We start from the raw sequence: 21,708 nt of genomic DNA, 5'->3' as shown, positions 1-21,708 counted from the left end.
GGCATAAGCTATTTATTGTTTCCAAGGGTTAGACAGAGAATGGAAGGTCAGCTTGAAGGGCAAGTAAAAGGTTTTTTGTTTTTTGTTTTTAACTTTGATCTTGGTAGATTGAGTGAGACAGGAGAAACAGGCAAGATGAGAAGGAGATAATTAATGAGGCAAGATTCTTGAGCCCACAAGGGAAGGGATCCAGAGCATATGAGAAAGGTTAACCTCCAAGAAGAATGATGCATATTTTTTCTAAAATAGAAAGTGTGAATACAGACACTATTCAGGTAAAGAGGAATGAAGTTAGGAAGCACATATTTACTTTGATTTTCTCTGAAAAGTAAGACTCAAGGTCATTTGAAGAGGAGACTGGAGTAATAGAATGTGCATTTGAGCAGAATGAAAATTGGGCATATGTATGTATATATACATAAACAATACCATATGAATACAGTAAGAAAAGCTCAAAGGCCATAACTCACCTGTACCAAATCCTAAATTTAACAGTTACCACTATTCCACTTGTGTAACTAAATAGTATAACAACCCTAAACGAAACACATGCTGTGGTTTTCCCACCACCTTCCCAATTCAAGAAACAGCAAAGGATGAGTTCAAGAAGCAGGTCACAGAGTCCTGGGGTACAACATGTAAGTAGAAGCATAACCAACAACATGGGCTCAGTGGCGTGACCATTGCAGATGGTCATATCTTCTCATATTTCCCTGTCCTTTTCTACTGAATCTATGCTTTTTTCTCCATAGTTAGTCCTTTTATGAAAAATTCTTTCTCAAATCAGTTAAGAACACAAGATGCCTTTTAATAAAAGAACAATTCTCACCCTGTTGAAAACTGACAGACATTCTCTTTTATAAGGTGTCAAACCCCAGTTTTCCAAGTTTTAACAAACTTTCACTTTTCTACAAATTCCTGAAATGAGAACTACACAAGAATATTGTGTTGGAAAATCATATTATTACTGTAAAAAAATCTTTAAACGTACAGTTTGTGAGCTGCTATTCCGGAGCAAAGAAGAAAAACAGGTTCTAAAAAAAAAAAAATAGAAAAAAGGGACGAGGAAAGAAGTAGGCTGAGTGAAGGGACAGAAAACCTTGAGTATAAACAATTCATTTAAAAATGTCAAGGGAAACTAGTCTCAAAGTATCTCTTTCCATGTGGTTAAGAAGCTTGTTATAATAATGGAAGTACTTTAGATGGCATTTAGTTTTCAGATTCAAACAAAGCCATTTATGGCAAAGAAACACATAGCATTTGTAATAAAACATATTCAGGTAAGTTATGGAATGGAAAAATGTGTATGGAATTAGTACAGTAATTCTAATGGACTCTGTTGTTATTGATATTGTGCTGGGGATAGAACCCAGGGCCTTGTGCCTGGTGGGCAAGTGCTCTACCACTGAGCTATACCCCAGCCCTCCATTATTTATATAAAATACCTTCTCCCCAAACTGTGATGACTTATAAAACATGATGGCAAGTATGGGAAATGATTATAATCTTATAATAAATGCAAACAGAATGGTATCGTGTTTTAAAAATAAAATACACACAGATGTGCTTTTCTAGCTATTGATTCTAAAAATGTCTTTTCACATTTAATTTTAAAATAAATGGTCATTTAAAAAAAACTTTTTATTTGATATGCTCCTCATTTTTTGAAAATTCCTTGCCTTTCTCTTTTCTAGTTCTACTATCCAAAGTTATCCACATTAACAGTTTAGTGCTGCCCTTCTAGATCTTTTTTCCCGGCATACAAACATATATGTTTGTTTGAATATACACTGAGACAATCTGAAAAATGGGATCAGAATACACATACTGCCTTATAACTTGTTTTTGTCTCTTTTAGATCTTGAAAGTCCTTACACACCAGATTTAGTAGGTGTACTTCATTCTGTTAAAGAGCTGTGTCATAATCCTTAATATTGTTGAATCACTGTTAACCACTTTTCTACATGTAGACATTTAGGTTTTTGTTTTGTTGTTTAATAACTTATTTTTTAACTTATTCACTTATACACATACATTAGGACTAAGCTCATGATGCTAGTTCTCTACTAAAAGAACCTATAAAATCTAGTAGTAAAACTTTTCTTTTTTCAATGTCAATAGATTTTGGCTCCTCACAGCTGATAATCATAACAAAGTTAATGTTCTCAAGGCAATGTTATCAACAATTCTGACAACTGGATGTGGTGGTACTTTAATACCAGCAATTCAGGAGGCTGAGGCAGGAGGATCACAAGTTTGAGGCCAGCCTCAGCAATTTAGGGAGGCCTTAAACCACTTGGTGAGACCCTATCTCAAAAGAAAAGACAAGAAGGGCTGAGGGATGTAGCTAAGAGGTAAATTGCCCCTGGGTGTTCAATTCCCAGTAATGGAAAAAAAATAAAAAAGAATCAGTGGGAAAGAAATGGAAGTCAGAACCCTAAATTGTTATAAAATTAAAACTTTCTAAGAAACAGAAAATAAAAACAAGTTATTCCCCACCAAAACCAAAGCAAAAACCTTCAAAACCAACAACATACACACAAAAAACTACTTATTGATGTATTTATTTAACACATATTGAATGAGAACTATGTTCTGAACATCATCCTATATATTGAGAACACAAATATATAAATAAGCCTTAACTGCTAAAAACCTCACAATCTAGGGTGAACTAGAGCAAAAAGTAATTATAGACATATGAAAGTTAAGAAATTCAACCAAAATTACAAAATCTTTTCAGCAAATTTTCAAGTTTTAAATTCAGTGGCATTCTTATTCTTTAATGAAAAGAAATAAAGCAAACTTCACTACAATAACAGTAAAAAACTTGGGCTGGGGTTGTGGCTCAGCAGTAGAGCACTTGCTTAGCATGTGTGAGGCACTGGGTTTGAGTCTCGGCACTGCATATAAGTAAATAAAAAAATGTCCATTGACAACTAAAAGAATTTTTTAAAAAGCTTTAAAAAATATATAACAAGAGTCAGTGAGTCCATATTGCTATAAATCATTGAATAATAAATAAATGGGACAGAAGAGATAAATCTGTGCAGAAGAATTCCAAATAATTAGCAGGTAGAACACAGCTTCTCATTCCTTAAGTATAAATTATCCATACTGACTTCCTTTAGAGAGGATACTATGAAAAGAGGGTGACAGTAACTTCATCATGGAGAAAACTGACAAACACTATCTCACTTCAGTGATCAGTGTCAACATCAAAAACAGTAAGTCATGTTGGCAGGATGAGATGAAAATGGCACTGTACTTCTGTGGTCTTCCTCTTCAAAACCCATAACCCCAATCTAATAATGAGAAAAACTCCAAACTGGGGACCTTTCTTACAAAATACCTGACCAGCACCCTTGCCAACTGTCAAGGTCACTGAAAACAAAGTCTGAGAAACTGTCGTAGCGAAGAGGAGCCAAAGAAAACATAAAGACTAAATGTAATGTGGTACTCTGGAATAGAAAAAGCACATTTGATAAAAAAAAAAAAATGAAATCTGAATTAAGACAGACAAAGTATCAATACTAGATCATTAGGGCTAATGATGTAGCTCTGTGTAGACCACTTGCCTACGTGTAGGAGATCCTGGGTCTGATCTCCCACACATTCAAGATAACATAAACAAGATAAAATTTTTAAATTTTGGCTTATTAATTGCAACATGTTAATATGTAATAGTCAATTAACATATTGCAGGATATGTGGAAAACTCTGTACTATCTTTGCAATTTTTCTGTAAATCCAAAACTTTTTAAAACAACACCAAAAACTTGAACTGGGCATGGGGATACACCTGTAATCCCACCTGAGTGGAGGAAGAGGCAGGAGCTGGAAGGCTGGAGGCCAACCTCAGCAATTTAGGGAGACCCTGCCTCAAAATAAAATATAAAAAAGGGCTGGGGATGTGGCTTGCTGGTTAAGCACCATTAGGTTCAATCTCTGGCACCAAAATAAACAAACAAATAAATAAAAGGGCTGGGAAGCTGTGTGTAGTGGCTCATGCCTCTAATTCCAGTAAGTCAGGAGTCTGAGGCAGGAGGATGACAAGTTTGAAGCCAGCCTCAGCAGTGTAGTGACACACTGTCTCAAAATAAAAAAGACCTGGAATGTAGCCCAGTGGTAAAGTGCCCCTGGGATCAACTCCCAGTACCAAACAAATAAATAAATAAGCCAGCCAGCAAGCCAGCCAGCCTGCCTGGGGAAGCTGAGTGTGGTACAGAAGCTGAGGCAGGAGGATCACTAGTTCAAGGCCAGTCTCACAATTTAGTAAGACTGTATCGAAACGAAAAGACCAAGGACATCGTTCAGTGGTAGCATGCCGTAGGTTCAATTCCAGGAACTTCACAAAACCGGCAGGGCAGGGTGGGGTTGGGGATCTAGTTTAGTGGTAAAGTGCTTGCCTAATATGTGCTAGGTCCTGGGTTCAATCCCCAGTACTATTAAAAAAAAAAAAAAAAAACCATTGAGCTATGATACATGTATCAAAACATTAAGTACCCCCATTAACATGTAGAATTTTTATGTCTCAGTGTGAAAAGTAAAGCAAAAAATTAAAACAAAAAGAAAAGACCTTGAGAATTAATATCTCAGAATACTTCATTTTTGAAAGTCAGAAGTCCAATGGTAGAGATAAAGAATATATGAATATATTATTTAAATAAAGGAATAAATACATGGAGATTTGCTCCAACAAGAATGACTAAGTTTAATGTGTATTTTATAAGCAGATGAGAATACCAAACTATGCATTTTGCAGTTTTTGGCTATGAACTAATTTCACCAGAATTACAGCATTTTAAAGCTACAATTGTCAAAATCCACAAGAATATATTAAGCAGAAAATCTACCCCTAATTTTTTTGTTGTTTGTTTCTTTGTGGGTTTCTTTGGAACTGGGGATTGAACCCACAGGTGCTTAAACTAAGCCACGTCCCCAGCCCTTTTTATTTTTTATTTTGCTAAGTTGCTCAGGACCTTGCTAAGTTGCTGAGGCTGGCTTTGAACTCATGATCCTTCTGAGTTAGCCTCCCAAGCTGCTTGAGATTACAGGTGTGTGCCATTGTGCCTGGCTTTAAATTGAATTTAAATTTTCACAAAAACAAAGCAATTCCATTTAAACAAATAATGAGACAACAGGATATTAGTATAGAAAAGAATTAACCTGAAATATTTCACAACACACATGGCAATAAATTTTCAGGGGGTTAAAAAATATAAACATGACAAAATTCTAAAAACAGCTAAAATAAAACAAAAAACATTTTTATATTATCTAAGGGAAAAAATTGTGAACGCTGAAGAAAAAGAAAAATAAATTCAAATACATGAAAAAAAACCCTTTTTCTACAATCAATAAAATAAAAATTACAGGAAGAAATATAACAAACCAGGAAAAACATTACAAAACCTGCTACCCAAAAATCCATGTATAAAATTATATGTGTATATAAAAATACATATTATTTAAACCTATATGGAGATGGGTATGAAAGTTCAGTTGTGCATTGTCAAGGGAATAATTCTCAAGTAGCAATATATGCATGAAAGCAAAGAAAAATGCAGAGCCATGTTAGCAAAATTATTTGGTAAATTACAGAAAATAGGCACATTTACAACAGTAGCTCCCCATTATCTATTGGTGGGGGGAATTCCACATGCACAGTGACTTGAAACCTCAAATTGTACTAAACACTTTAAATACTGTTTTTTTGTTCTGTACAAACATAGTGTGATGAAGTTTAATTTACAAATTAAGAGATTTATAATAACTGATAATAAAAGGGAACGATTATAACAACACATTGTAAAAAATTGCCAGCATCACTGGTCTTGCACTTTGGGGTTGTTACTGAGTGAAATAAGGGCCACTTGAACATAAGCACCGTGATACAGCGAGGATATGCAGCATAAAGCGATGATTCACATCCCAGGCAGGACTAAGCGGGACAGCGTGAGATTTCATCATGTTACTCAGGATGGTATTCTATTTAAAGATTATGAATTATTTATTTCTGGAATTTTCCATGTAATATTTTTGGACCACATTGACTGAGAATAACTAAAACTGAAGAAAAAAAAAAAAAGACCATAAGTGGAGGGTGTGGGGGACTATTGTGTAGGTGATATGATGAGTTAGCTACAACTTTCTGGAAAGTAATCTGGTAATAATTACGTGTTCAACCCCTCTTTACCCAAAAATATAATTTGGGAAATATTCCTACAGAAGTAATCCTAAGAGGTAAAAGAAAGCAATTCACACAAAAGATTTTCAAAGCAATGCCATTTGTATTAAGAACTTTTTGAAATGATTCAAAAGGTCAAGGACAGGGAAATGGTTAACAGATTACAAGGCAATAAATTGGATAATAACTATAAAAAGAAACACGTGGACCACATCAATATATAGAAATATATCAAACCATTTTTGTATCATTTTTATCTTCAAGTAAGAGAATACCCGTCTAACATTGATTTAAATAATGAGGACTTTTAAATAGCTCATGTAACTTCCAAAGGGTGGAAGTTATTCTGGTTGATCGCTGTAGTGATGTCACTAAGCGCCCATCGACTTCCACCCTTCTTTTAGCCAACCTCAGGCCTGTAGCCTGGTAGTAGCATTAGTTTTTTATTGCTATATAACAAAGTACTTCAAATGTAATGGTTTAAACCGAACAAATATGTATTATCTCACAGCTTCTGGGGGTCAGGAATTTTAAAGTAGCTTGGGTTAGGTGCTTCTGGCTCAGACTTTCTTATGAGGTTGCAGTACACATTCTGAGAAGCAGACTTCTTTTTTATTTTATTTTTTAATTTTTTTTTTGGTAGTGCTGGGCATTGAACCCAGGGCCTTGTGCATGCTAGGCAAGCACTCTACCAACCAAGCTATTTCCCCAGCTTGCAGTGGACATTCTGAACAGAGCTATAGTCACAGGTATCAGAAAGGCCTGACTGGGGTTGGAAATCTCTTCTATAAGGGCTCCCTCAAAAGACATCTCTTTCACCCCACAAGGGTTTTTACAACGTGGCATCTAAATCCAAGAGAGGGAAAAAAGCAACCAAGATGGAAGCTGCAATGTCTTATGATCTCAGAAGTAATACCCTATTACTTTTGCCACATTCTGTTGAGTACACAGTTATCTGGTACAGCGTGGAAGGGGACTACACCAAGGTAAGAATGTCAAGAGGAACCAGGTGTGGTGGCACACACCTGTAATCCCAGTTGCTTGGGAGGCTGATGCAGGAGGATCACCAGTTTTAAGTCAGCCTTAGCAATTTAGCAAGGCTCTAAGCAACTTAGCCAGAGCCTGTCTCAGAATAAAAAATAAAAAGGGCCAGGGATGTGACTCACAGGTTAAGAACCCCTGGGTTCAGTCCTCCATACAAAACCAAACCAAAGCAAACAAAACAAAAAAACAAAGCCAACAGGCATCAGGCATCACTGGGGACCATCCAGAGGTTGTCTACCCTCTGACCTTCAGTCGTTCACATTGCTTCCTTATATAGAATTCACTCACTTCCTCCCAAGACCCCAAAAGTCTCGTATCAGCCCGGTATCTCATTATTGAACTCAAATCCAGGTGTGGATGAAATTCCTAGTGTGTGATTCCTTAAGTATTTCTCTGGGATAATTTTTCTTGTTTTACAGATCAATGAAAAGTGAGGGTTGGCAAACTAACATTTGGGCCAAATTTGGCCGCGCCATTAATTTCCTTATTGTTTATAGCTGCTTTCACTCCACACACACAAAGTGTAGTAGTTGCAATTCCAGTTGTTAAACAATAGTCAATCACTTAATAGCACTCAAATACAAAGGGAAAAAATATATAAAGGGGAACTGAACTTCTTCACAAACTTCTCTTATATGAGGGAAAAATACATTATTCAGGAAGCCCTCCAACAAACTTCAACATCTCATTGGCTCAAATAATATAATACAATACAATTACCCTTAAGTGCAAAGGAATCTAGAAAAACAAGTGTTGAGTTTTCAGCCATGGTCATGGGAAGAAGGCAGGAAAGAAGAGAAGAGTACAAGGTTTGGTATGACTTTCACTTTGACAGTCAACAATCAGCCCCAAAGGTTAAGTGAAAAGCACAGCAAAGATAAACAAATCAGTAATTCCAAACTGCACTTTGAGTATGTATTCCTAAATTCCATAAATCAAATAACCTACCTCACAGGTGTTGAAAAGTTGTTTTTAAGTTGATACAAATTAAGATGAAAAAAATCCTAAATTAATATTTAGCACTGTCATTATATGATGTTTTGTAATATCCAAAGAATGTTCACATATCTATTCTATCCAACAGCCTTGAAAGGAACATAAAACAAATATGACTGTAGCAGCTCTACTTCACAGATAAGAAGCATGAAGCAAATATTATTATAGCAGCTTCAGATAAGGAAATTGAAACTCAGGGAAACTAAATGGCTTAACTTACATGCCATAACTGTAAGTGCTGTTTTATCAGGATTCAAATCCAATGGTTATTCTACTGATAGCAGTTAGTTTTGCAAAGCATTATATTTGAAATAACATTTGATTCATTATAATTTCAGAATTATTATAATTTTTATTTTTTTGTACTTAAAAACTTAACTAGAAAAGCTTGTTTTGCAAAGATCTGTGCCACAAAAGATACTTTTGAGTAGATGAATTTATAAATAGTTTTAATTCATTTTTGGTCAATTCCCCACAATCAAGAATTTTGGCATAAATATTGCTCTAAGAGATATTTTCAAAACTACTTCTGATTACAAAAGGGAATTCCTTGCCTCCCATGAATAAAAAAATAAGCCCTTTATTTAGATTTCTTTTTTTTCTTGATATTCACTAAATTCTATGTTCATATCTGATTCTGAACATTGCTAATTGTATTCTTTTCATAACATCCTCACAGTTTTTCATATTTTGAATGTATCTTCTTTTATTCCTCAAAATTACTTTTCTTTCTTGGTTACTTGGTGAACTAGATGCAAATGATATTTCTATAAGATACCAACATCTTTGGTTCAATTAAAAAGGGGAGAAGAGAGCCTTGGACATTTCATCGGGAAAAAATAATTTTTCACAAATTTTTCCTCCTCAAATTATTTTTTCTATTAGTAAATAGGGGATAAAAATAAAACCTTAAGGAGCTGGGGCTGAGGCTCAGTGGTACAGTGCTTGCCCAGTGTGAGGCACTGGGTTCAATTCTTAGCGCCACATATAAATAATAAAATAAAGATCCATCAACATCTAAAAAACTTTTAAAAAAATACCTTAAAAGCTCCTTGTAACTTTTCAAAGATAAAAGTGAAAATACTAATGAAGTGATAAATCATGAATGTCAAATGCATATAAGGAATATTAAAATACACTCAATAAACACTTTGGTAATTTATTGATATGAAATACATACAAGTGTCATGAATAGATCCAATTTATACAATCAGAAGATTTTGTAAATTTTTTCCTCAAATGAGAAGTAAACAGACTGTCAATATTTGGATGTACTAGCAACTTTATACACTATGAATTGTGTATGATTTAATGTTCAGTCCTTTTTCTTCTTCCCTTCTATTTCCTCTGTCCTACTCCTGCCTCCACCCCTTTTTCCTCTCTAACTTCCTAAAATACAAAGGGCTTCCATTATCTGGAATAGCCAAAGCTACTTGTTTCTTGTTAGCCTAGAATTGGGGTCATCTGGACTTCCTTCATTCTTCAAATTCTTCTGCATGTCCCTTTAAATATCCTTGATAAAAAAAATCTAGCTCTTGAGTTATCACACCACAGCCAGAAGTAGCTAACATTCCCCAAGTGATTTTTATGTGCCAGGTACCATGCTAGGGGCTTTCAACTAAGTTAATAATTCTCAATGCTACAAGACACAATTCTACTACCTAGAAAAAATCCCTGATAAAACGGATCTCTTCCACTCAGTCTCTCAATATTAAGTCCCTGTGCATAAGATTCCATTGGAGAAATGCACCATAATTTCATAAAGCTGGCTTGTTTCCTTTTTTCCTATCATAAATAATGTCACACATATCCCCTAAATAAGTCTTTGTGCACATTTATGATAATTATCTTAGTGTACATACCATGCATGCATTTGGCCTGAAAGACCATTTTTCTGCCCAGCTGGCTATTCACTCTCTTCCTCCCATGTCTCCAATGTGTGGCATTCTTGGCCCAATGACATTATGCCAGACCACCTCCAGCCCCCTCCTCTGTTTTGGACATCAGCTTGCAGCTCGGTTCTCAATCCTTCTGTCCATCTAAAACTGCACAGCCTTGCTATCATTCCTTTGACCAATAATCGTAGCTTCTGCCTCAAAATGTACCCTCCCATAAAGCTTTTCACCTAGAGACAGCATGTTATAAATTAAATACAGGATTAATTGCTATTAAATTAATGACTGACTACAATTGCAATATCCAACAGAAAACCAATTTCAAGAATGTGATATGTAATTATAGTTGTGAATTACTTAGCAGAAGGTAAAAAGGACATGGAGAAAAGATTATGAAAAACAAAAGAGCTGGGGCCGGGGACAGAGCTCAGTGGTAGAGCATTAGTCTACCATCCCCACCACCGTAAACAAGAAAAAGAAACTAAACCCCATAATATCTTCTGGTTTTCACTTTCAAAAGTGTAAGTCTGCCAGGTGCTATGGGGCATACTTGTAATCCCAGTGGCTCAGGAGGCTGAGGCAGGAGGATCATGAATTCAAAGTCAGCCTCAGCAACTTAGTAAGGCCCTAAGCAACTCAACAAGTCCCTGTCTCTAAATAAAACATAAAAAAGGCCTATTTCACTTAGCATGAGTCTTGATGAGAAATTTGGTTACTAAGCAGACTTGATGGAGATTTGGGCCAACTTTTTCTTCTAGAAGGCGCAGGGTCTCTGGTTTAATGCCTAGGTGATCCCCAGTTTAACAAACAAAACAAAACAAAACAAAAAAAATTCTGGTAAGCCTCATGGTGTATTTATGGTACTTGCATAGCTGGACACAGGGGGAATAAGAAAATTCCAATAATGTGGAACTACTATACATAATATGAATGCAGTGAATTTATCCATAAAATTTGGTATAGAAAACCAGTAGACATGTGTAATGTTACTGAAGAGACAAAATGGCTCCCAGGACCATATCCATTAGCTATAATCTAAATTGAAAGCGTGGACATGTATTTTAAAAGAGGAATCAGTCATTTCGAAGGAGACTGCTTGGCCATCAGCACATATGGTAGGAAAAAAGTTGTATTTGGCAAGGCCCATTCAAGTACACTTAAGGACTGCCTGATCCCAGGGTCTCATATATCTCTACTATAGAGATGAAGCTGATACAGATGGCACCTATCAGGCTATCTGCCTGATGTTATTAAATATTTTAATCCTAATTAATAATTCCTGTTGTTTAATATTGAGAACCTCATACCTGCTCCATTATGTACTTTTTCTTTTTATTAGTCTTCTTACATTTTTATCGGTGCATTATAGTTGTACAAAATGATGGGAACTGTTGTCACATATGCGTACATGCACACGATATAACAGTATAATATCACTGCACAGTACTTCCCCCTCCCTTCTCTCTACAGATATCCCTTTGATTTTCACTGCCCCCACAACCTTTCTTTTCCTTTTTCCTCTCTAGATTCCACATTTGAGAGAAAACACACAACTCCTGACCTTCTGAGTTTGGCTAATTTTGCTTAACATAATGGTCTCAAGTTCCAACCATTTTCCTGCAAAAGACATAATTTCATTTATCTTTATGGCTGAGTTAAACTCCACAATTTCTTTATCCATTCATCCATTGATGGACACCTAGTTTGGTTCCATATTTTGGCTATTGTGAATTGTGTTGCTATAAACATGGACATGCATATATCACTATAGTATGATGATTTCAATTCCTCAGGATACACACTGAGGAGTTGTCATACCTAGTTTTTTGTTGTTGTTGTTGTTGTTGCTGTTGTTCTAATTGGTATACCTCTATACTGATTTTGGTACTGGTTGTACTAATTTATAATCCCACTAACAGTGTAAAAGTGTTTCTTTTACTCTACATCCACTCCAACATGTATTATTGTTTGTATTCTTCATGACTGCCCTTCTGACTGGCGTGAGATGAAACTTCAGTGTGGTTTTGATTTGCCTTTCCCTAATTACTAATGATGTTGAACATTTTTTCATATATTTGTTGGCTACTTGTTGTTGTATTTCTTCTTTTGAGAAGTGTCTGTTTAATTCATTTGCCCATTTATTAACTGGGTTATTTGTTCTTTTGTGTTAAGTTTTCTGATGTACATGAGTAAGGATCCCTTCATACTGTCATTGAATTACACTGAGAGGCTTAAAGCTCATATAATCCAAATAGGAACAAATCTGCAGGCCTTTCACATGAATTTTTATCAAGACATCTTCCTCTATTTACTTGTCCCTTTTACTTTCTTTAAAAAGACTTCTATTGCTGGAGAGATCCAAGATGGCTGACTAGAGGGAGGCTGCGTTCCTTGTCGCTCCGTAACTCCGGTTTCAAGCAGAGGATATCTGTTTCTTGGTAAGGCAGTTTTTGCTGCTTATCGATCCCCTGCTGTTTACCCCATTTGTCTGCTGTGATCACCTGTAGTCTGCCAGGATATTGACACTTTTTTGAGTGCAGATTGCTCACTGTCAGGTGCCTATCATCCACCATTTGCCTGCTTCTGGCCGGTCCATTGCCTGCCTTACACCTATCCATCTCCCAACGCACGAGGTTCACTTCCTGATCTTCTGATAACAGTCAGCAAACCGATCACCGACCACCAGTGGAGCACCAGCTGCCTGCTGCTATCTGGAAGTTCACTGTTACAGTACCTGCAGGTTTGATTACACGTGGCTGCCACCATTTTGAGACAACAGCCAGGCCCCGTAGGACCCCTAGCCAGACTGACTGAGCCCCATCTCCAGGATCCCTCAGCCCGACCAATCACTCCCTGCCTCTGGGGCCCTCACATCAACTGACTGCTTCCTGCCGCCAGGACTCCCAAACCAACTGACTGTGCCCTATCACCGGGACCCCAGACCGACTGATTGCAACTGGCCTCCAGGATCCCACAACCACACCAAACACACCCGACCTCCAGGACCCCTGCCTGACCAACTGCATCCCGCCTCCAGGACCTCCTGCTGACCACGGCGACACCCTGAGCTGCAGCTCCCCATTTGCCAACACATTTGGAAGCCAGAGCGGCCATCTTGGATAATCCTGGAAGCCAGAGCTCCGATCTTTAGGTGGGGCAAAACCCATCCTGAGACGCCTGCTGGAGGCTTGAAGCTCATTGTCAGGTACCTCTCGTGCATCAGGCTACTGAACTCTGGGTGGTTTCATTACTATATGACTGTTATACTGTAGATTTTCTTTTTTCTCCTTATTGAAAAAATTTAAGTTTTTATTTCTTTACTTTTCTTGCTCTCTTTTCCTTTTGTTTACCTGTTCCCTCAGAGTCTCTTTCTCCCTTTTTTGCATGCTAACATCCAATTTCTTTTGATTACACTCTCACCCTTTCTGTTATCTAGAACTTCTGTATATTCTTTTCTTATCCCATTAACAGTCACATTCTACATCCCTCTGCATCCTCTTTGTCCTCCATTTGAAACTGCAGACCTTATTGCAAATCTGTTTGTTTTACTGAAGATAATATTTGAACTCATTCTGTTTATTATGACAATTTTGTTATTGTCCTCATTGGGGCTATTTGGTCTAGGATTGCATAGTGTCTGAATTGGGCACTGCTAATATTGATCTCCCCATAAAGAAAGGGTTTTGGAAACCTATATGGCCACTATGAGCCAACAGGGGGAAATCTGCAATGTCCCAGATCTGTACTGCTAGAGGGGAAGACATATGAACAACATGAAAAAACAAGGGAAGAAAATGATCCAAACAAATCTAGATTCTATATTAATAGAATCCAATGACAGTATGGTAGAAGAAATGTCAGAAAAGGACTTCAGATTATACATGATTAAGATGATTCGCGAAGCAAAGGATGAGATAAGAGAGCAAATGCAGGCAATGAATGATAATACCAATAAGCTGAAAGAGCAACTGCAGGAAGCAAAAGATCATTTCAACAAAGAGATAGAGATTCTCAAAAAAAAACCAAACGTAAATCTTTGAAATGAAGGAAACAATAAACCAAATAAAAAACTCAATGGAAAGCATCACCAAAAGACTAGACCACTTGCAAGACAGAACCTCAGACAATGAAGACAAAATATTTAATCTTGAAAATAAAGTTGCCCAAACAGAGAAGATGGTAAGAAATCATGAACAGAATCTCCAAGAACTATGGGACATCATGAAAAGACCAAATTTAAGAATTATCGGGATTGAGGAAGGCACAGAGATACAAACCAAAGGAATGAACAACCGAAATAATAGCAGAAAATTTCCCAAACCTGAAGAATGAAATGGAAAATCAAATACAAGAGGCTTACAGAACATCAAATGAACAAAATCACAACAGATCCACACCAAGGCACATTATAATGAAAATGCCTAACATTCAAAATAAAGATAGGATTTTGAAGGCCACAGGAGAAAAGCATCAGATTACATATAGGGGAGACCAATACGGATAGCAGCCAACTTCTCAACCCAGACTCTGAAAGCTAGAAGGACCTGGAACAACGTATTTCAAGCTCTGAAAGAACATAGTTGCCAACCAAAAATCCTATACCCAGCAAAACTAACCTTCAGATTTGAAGACGAAATAAAATCCTTCCATGATAAACAAAAGTTAAAAGAATTTACAAATAGAAAGCCTACACTACAGAATGTTCTCAACAAAATATTCCATGAGGAGGAAATGAAAAACAACAATGTAGTTCAGCAAAGGGAGGAACTACCTTAGAGAAAAACCACTCAAAGGAGAAACCAAGCCAACTTAAAAACCAAAAATAAGACAAATGACTGGGAATACAAATCATATCTCAATAATAACCCTGAACGTTAATGGCCTAAACTCATCAATCAAAAGATATAGGCTGGCAGAATGGATTAAAAAGAAAGACCCAACAATATGCTGCCTGCAAGAGACTCATCTCATAGAAAAAGACATCCACAGACTAAAGGTGAAAGGATGGGAAAAAACTACCATGTACATGGACTCAGTAAAAAAGCGGGGGTTTCCATCCTTATATCAGATAAAGGGGACTTCAAGCCAAAGTTAGTCAGAAGGGATAAAGAAGGACATTTCATACTGCTTAAGGGAACCATAAATCAGGAAGACATAACGATAGTAAATATTTATGCCCCAAACCATGGTGCATCCCTTTACATCAAACAAATCCTTCTCAATTTCAGGAATCACATAGACTACAACACAATAATTCTGGGTGATTTTAATGCACCGCTGTCACCACTAGATAGATCTTCCAAACAAAAACCAACCAAAAAAACCATAGAACTCAAAAACACAATCAATAACCTAGACTTAATAGATATATATAGAATATTCCATCCATCAACGAGCGGATTCACTTTCTTCTCAGCAGCACATGGAACCTTCTCAAAAATAGACCATATGTTATGCCACAAAGCAGCCCTTAGGAAATGCAAAAAAAATAGAGATACTGCCTTGTGTTCTATCAGATCATAATGGGCTGAGAGTAGAAATCAATGACAAAATAAAAAACAGAAATTACTCCAACACCTGGAGACTAAATAATATGCTATTGAATGAAACACGCATAACAAAAAACATCAGGGAGGAGATAAAAAAGTTCTTAGAGGTCAATGAGAACGACAATACAACATATCAAAATCTCTGGGACACTATGAAAGCAGTACTAGGAGGAAAATTCATTGCATGGAGTGCATTCCAGAAAAGAATGAAAACTCAACAACTAAATGACCTAACATTGCAGCTCAAAGCCCTAGAAAAAGAAGAACAGAATAACAGTGAAAGTAGTAGAAGACAGGAAATAATTAAAATCAGAGCTGAAATCAATGAAATTGAAACAAAAGAAACAATTCAAAAAATTGACAAAACAAAAAGTTGGTTCTTTGACAAAGTAAACAAAATAGACAAACTCTTAGCCACACTAACAAAGATGAGAGAGAAAACTCAAATTACTAAACTTTGTGATGAAAAAGGAAATATCACAACAGACACCACGGAGATACATAACATAATGAGAAGCTACTTTGAAAATCTATATTCCAACAAAATAGAAACTACTGAAGACATTGACAAATTTCTAGAGATATATGCTCCTCCCAAACTGAACCAGGAGGACATACACAATTTAAACAGCTCAATATCAAGCAATGAAATAGAAGAAGCCATTAAAAACCTACCATCCAAGAAAAGCCCAGGACCAGACAGATTATCAGCCGAGTTCTACAAGACCTTCAAAGAAGAACTCATTCCAATACTTCTCAAAGTATTCCAGGAAATAGAAAAGGAGGGTACCCTACCGAACTCATTCTATGAAGCTTATATCACCCTCATACCCAAACCAGGGAAAGACACATCAAGGAAAGAAAATTTTAGACCAATATCCTTGATGAATATAGATGCAAAGATCCTTAACAAAATATTGGCAAACCGTATCCAAAAACATATTAAGAAAATTGTGCACCATGATCAAGTGGGGTTCATCCCTGGAATGCAAGGATGGTTTAACATCCGTAAATCAATAAACGTAATCCATCATGTCAGTAGACTTAAGGATAAGAATCATATGGTTATTTCAATCGATGCAGAAAAAGCGTTCGACAAAATACAGCACCCCTTCATGCTCAAAACACTAGAAAAAATAGGGATAGTAGGAACATACCTGAACATTGTAAAGGCTATTTATGCTAAGCCCATGGCCAACATCATTCTTAATGGAGAAAAACTGAAACCATTGCCTTTAAAAATGGGAACAAGACAGGGATGTCCTCTTTCACCACTTCTACTAAACATTGTCCTCGAAACTCTAGCCAGAGCAATTAGGCAGACCAAAGAAATTAAAGGGATACGAATAGGAAAAGAGGAACTTAAGCTGTCACTTTTGCTGATGACATAATTCTATATTTAGAGGATCCAAAAAACTCCTCCAGAAAACTTCTAGACTCATCAATGAATTCAGCAAAATAGCAGGTTATAAAATCAACACGCATAAATCTAAAGGATTTTTATATGCAAGCAACGAAACATCTGAAAGGGAAATGAGGAAAACAACTCCATTTGCAATAGCCTCAAAAAAAAAAAAATTCTTGGGAATCAATCTAACCAAAGAGGTAAAAGATCTCTACAATGAAAACTACAAAACATTGAAGAAAGAAATTGAGGAAGACCTTAGAAGATGGAAAGATCTCCCATGTTCTTGGATAGGCAGAATTAATATTGTCAAAATGGCCATACTACCAAAAGTGCTATACAGATTCAATGCAATTCCAATGAAAATCCCAAGGATGTACCTTACAGAAATAGAGCAAGCAATCATGAAATTCATCTGGAAGAATAAGAAACCCAGAATAGTTAAAGCAATCCTTAGCAGGAAGAATGAAACAGGGGGTATTGCAATACCAGAACTTCAACTATACTACAAAGCAATAGTAACAAAAACGGCATTGTATTGACACCAAAATAGACGGGTAGATCAATGGTACAGAATAGAGGACACGGACACAAGCCCAAATAAATACAATTTTCTAATACTAGACAAAGGTGCCAAAAATATGCAATGGAGGAAAGATAGCCTCTTCAACAAATGGTGCTGGGAAAACTGGAAATCCATATGCAACAGAGTGAAACTAAACCCCTATCTCTCACCCTGCACAATAACCAACTCACAATGGATCAAGGACCTGGAAATCAGACCAGAGACCCTGCGTCTTATGAAGAAAATGTAGGTCCAAATCTTCAACATGTTGGCTTAGGATCAGACTTCCTTAACAGGACTCCCATAGCACAGGAAATAAAAGCAAGAATCAATAACTGGGATAGATTCAAACTAAATAGCTTTCTCTCAGCAAAGGAAACTATCAGCAATGCAAAGAGAGAGCCTACAGAGTGGGAGAATATCTTTGCCACTCATACTTCAGATAGAGCACTAATTTCCAGAATATATAAAGAACTCAAAAAACTCTACACCAAGAATACAAATAATCCAATCAACAAATGGGCTAAGGATACGAACAGACCCTTCACAGAAGTTCTACAAGCAATCAACAAACATATGAAAAAATGTTCACCATCTTTAGTAATAAGAGAAATGCAAATCAAAACCCTAAGATTACTACCCTAAGATTCTATCTCATCCCAACTAGAATGGCGATTATCAAGAATACAAGCAACAATAGGTGTTGGCGAGGATGTGGGGAAAAAGGTACACTCATACATTGCTGGTGGGGTTGCAAATTAGTGCAGCCACTCTGGAAAGCAGTGTGGAGATTCCTTAGAAAACTTGGAATGGACCCACCATTTGACCCAGCTATTGCACTCCTTGGCCTATATCCAAAGGACTTAAAATCAGCATACTACAGAGATACAGCCACATCAATGTTCATAGCTGCTCATTTCACAATAGCCAGATTGTGGAACCAACCTAGATGTCCTTCAGTTGATGAATGGATAAAGAAACTGTGGTATATACATACAATGGAATATTACTCAGCTATGAAGAATAATAAAATTATGGCATTTGCAGGCAAATGGATGAAATTGGAGAATATCATGCTATGTGAGATAAGCCAATCTCAAAAAACCAAAGGAAGAATGATCTCGCTGCTAAGCGATGATGACACATAATGAGGGGTGGAAGGGGGCAAGAATGGAGGAAGGAGGGATTGTATAGAGGGAAAAGAGGGGTGGGAGGGGTGGGGGGAGGAAAAAATAACAGAATGAATCAAATATCATTACCCTATGTAAATGTATGATTACGCAAATGGTATGCTGTTACTCCATGTACAAACAGAAACAACATGTATCCCATTTGTTTACAATAAAAATAAATAAATAAAAAAAGACTTCTATTAAGAAATAGTTGGCTAGGCACAGTTATATATGCCTTTAATCTCAGAGGGAAGCTGAGGCAGAAGGATCGCAAGTTCATAAGCCAGCCTCAGCAACTTAGCATGGCCGTCTCCAAATAAAAAGGCCTGGGATGTGACTCAGTGGTTAAGCACCCTTGGGTTTAATCCCCAGTACCAAAAATTTTAAATAAATAAATAAGTAAAAAGGACAGGCTATAGCACAGAAGTAGGCAGTCCTGGGTTCAATTCCTAGTAACGGAGAAAAAAAAAAAAAAAAGCAGGGATAATAGACAACAAATCACACATATTCAACTGTAAAACTTTAAAATTTTGATATATCTGTATATACTTGTGAAAACATCACCATGTCAAGATAGTGACTATATCGCTCTCCAGATTTCTCCCATCCTTTCATAACCCCTCAGCTTGCTCTATACTCCACATTTAATTAATATGCTTTCTTGCCACTATAAGTTAAGTGTGTTTTCTAGAATTTTTAGTTAGAGGAATAAAATAGGATGGGAGGCAGTGTCTGGCTTCTTCTACATAGTGTAACTGTTCTGAGATACATCCACTTGGTATAAGCATTGCTGAGTGGTAGTATATGAATAGATATACCACAATGTGATTCTCATTTACTGTTGATAACTGCTTTGGAAAACAACTCAGTAGCTTTTTAAAAAGTCAACTATCTATCTACCATATGTCATAGCCATTTGAACCTTAGGAACTCACCCAAGAGAAAAGCAAGTACATACCCACATGAAGATCTGTACATGAATATTCATGGTACCTTTTTCTGTATTAGCTGAAATCCAGAAACAACCCATTTCCATCCACAAATGCAGGGATAAGCAAATTGTGTTATATTCATAAAAAGGAACAAATTATTGATACAAGTGACAATATGGATGAATTTCAAAATACATCAAGTAAATGAAGCAAAACAAAATAATGAGTGGTTGGCTTAGGGGTATACCTTGAACCTGGTAGCTAAGTATGCATGCAGGCCTGAGTTCAATCCTCAGCACCAGAAAAAAGTGGACACTTATTTCTTGACTTCTTTTAAATTATTGTTTTCCCCCCCTGTTTATTTTTCTTCATGATATCTTAAAAGAAACATTTTATTTATCTTTGTTTTGATTGTACTTGAAATTGGTGTACCTTTAGTTAACACAATACATGAACCTTAGAATACTAAAATTCTATTCAAGCTCTACCCAGCTTAATGACATTTAGGCCAGTACAGTATTGTTATTATGTCTTATGTTAACCATGAATTTGACATTATTTTGTTTCTGTCTCCTAATAATGCTTAAATTTATTCATGTGGCCCATTGCCATTATTATTTCGTCTTTCGTTTTAGAACCATTTGCCATCTTGAATCATACCTTTAGAAAAATATTTTTTAAAGTGTGGGTTGTAATCTACACATCTCTGTTTTGCAATCTGCAGCTAACAATAATGTAGCTATGTATGTCTTTTTACTTACTTTACTTGGAATATATTGGACTAAGTCTAAGGATTTGTGTCTTTCATCTGATCCGGTAAATATTTAATGATTACTATGAATATTGCTTCATACCCATTCCATGTTTTCTTTCTGGAGTCTGAATGAATCATCTCACAATCTCCTTCATATTTTTTATTTTTTTCTCTCTGTATAAGGTTATCTGTAGTTTCTTTCTTTTTAACTGAGCCTATATGCCAGATTAACCTACCATTTAATTTTGAAAATTCTATTATTATAAATAATTTTCATTTCTGATATGCAATGTTTCTTTTTAAAATTGCCTGACCACTTCCTAGTCTTACTTTTTATTTGTGTTTTTAAATTCTTTTTATTTATTAAACATATCAAATATACTGATTTTATATATTGGATACTTCTTACAGCTAAAATCTCTGTAGATATGTTTCAGTTTGTGGTTTCTGCTGGCTCTTGCTCATAATATTTTGATTCTTCCCCTTTTTATGTTTTATGATTCTTTTTCATTTTTGTGGTACTGGGATTGAATCCAGGGGTACTCTACCACTGAATTACATCCCTAGACCTTTTATCTTTATTTTGAGACAGGGCCTCACTAAGTTGCTGAGGCTGGCGTGGAACTTTTGATCCTCCTGCCTCAGCCTCCCAAATCACTGGAATTACAGGCATGTACCACCATGCCCAGCAAAAATTGTGATTTTGAGTTTTATTATTATCTTACCTTAGAAGTCATGTATCATCTGCAAATCTGTTTCAACTTTCTCAATTTTCACCACTGATCAACACAGCTTCTGACAAAAAACAAAAAGCTTCAAAATTTTGAAAATCTTTAAAGTAAATACAACATATTCTCTTATTGCTTTCAGAGATATTGATTCACGAATTATAATTTCCATCATAAGATGAAAATGGGATAACCCCCTGCCCTAATTATTTCAAAGAGTTAGATCTTTTTCAAAAGTAGCATTAGGCTGAATGAAAAATATTTATGATCAAGAGAAAACAGTAGAAATATGAAGGGCTGGCTTGGGTGAATGGGGCTATAGCACCTCTAAATTCTCCGCAGCCCCCTTCTCCAACAGGAGGAAACACAACTTATTTAAACTAGTATCTTGTCTTAGACAAAAATAAAAATAAAATAAAAATCCATGCAAAGTCTTTCCTGATTTAAGGATGCTTTCTTTCTTCCCATTAGATGTTTG

The 21,708-nt window shown here is 36.2% G+C and overlaps 1 protein-coding gene across 2 annotated transcripts in view; it reads right to left on the bottom strand.

Moving 5' to 3' along the window:
- Positions 1–21,708, bottom strand: part of Cab39l (calcium binding protein 39 like) — a 128,992-nt gene that overhangs the window by 92,928 nt on the left and 14,356 nt on the right. Inside the window, exon 3 of one of the 2 annotated variants that reach the window (XM_047552382.1) lies at positions 21,228–21,297. The gene's annotated coding sequence lies outside the window, so the exon portion shown is untranslated. The remainder of the gene's footprint in view (positions 1–21,227; positions 21,298–21,708) is intronic. The other variant, XM_047552383.1, reaches the window with a different exon arrangement.

Source organism: Sciurus carolinensis, chromosome 5 (genome assembly GCF_902686445.1).
Source record: "Sciurus carolinensis chromosome 5, mSciCar1.2, whole genome shotgun sequence".
In the NCBI taxonomy this organism is placed as follows: Eukaryota; Metazoa; Chordata; class Mammalia; order Rodentia; family Sciuridae; genus Sciurus; species Sciurus carolinensis.
The sequence above is the reverse complement of the archived record's forward strand: the minus strand, read 5'-3'. Positions and strand labels throughout refer to the sequence as shown.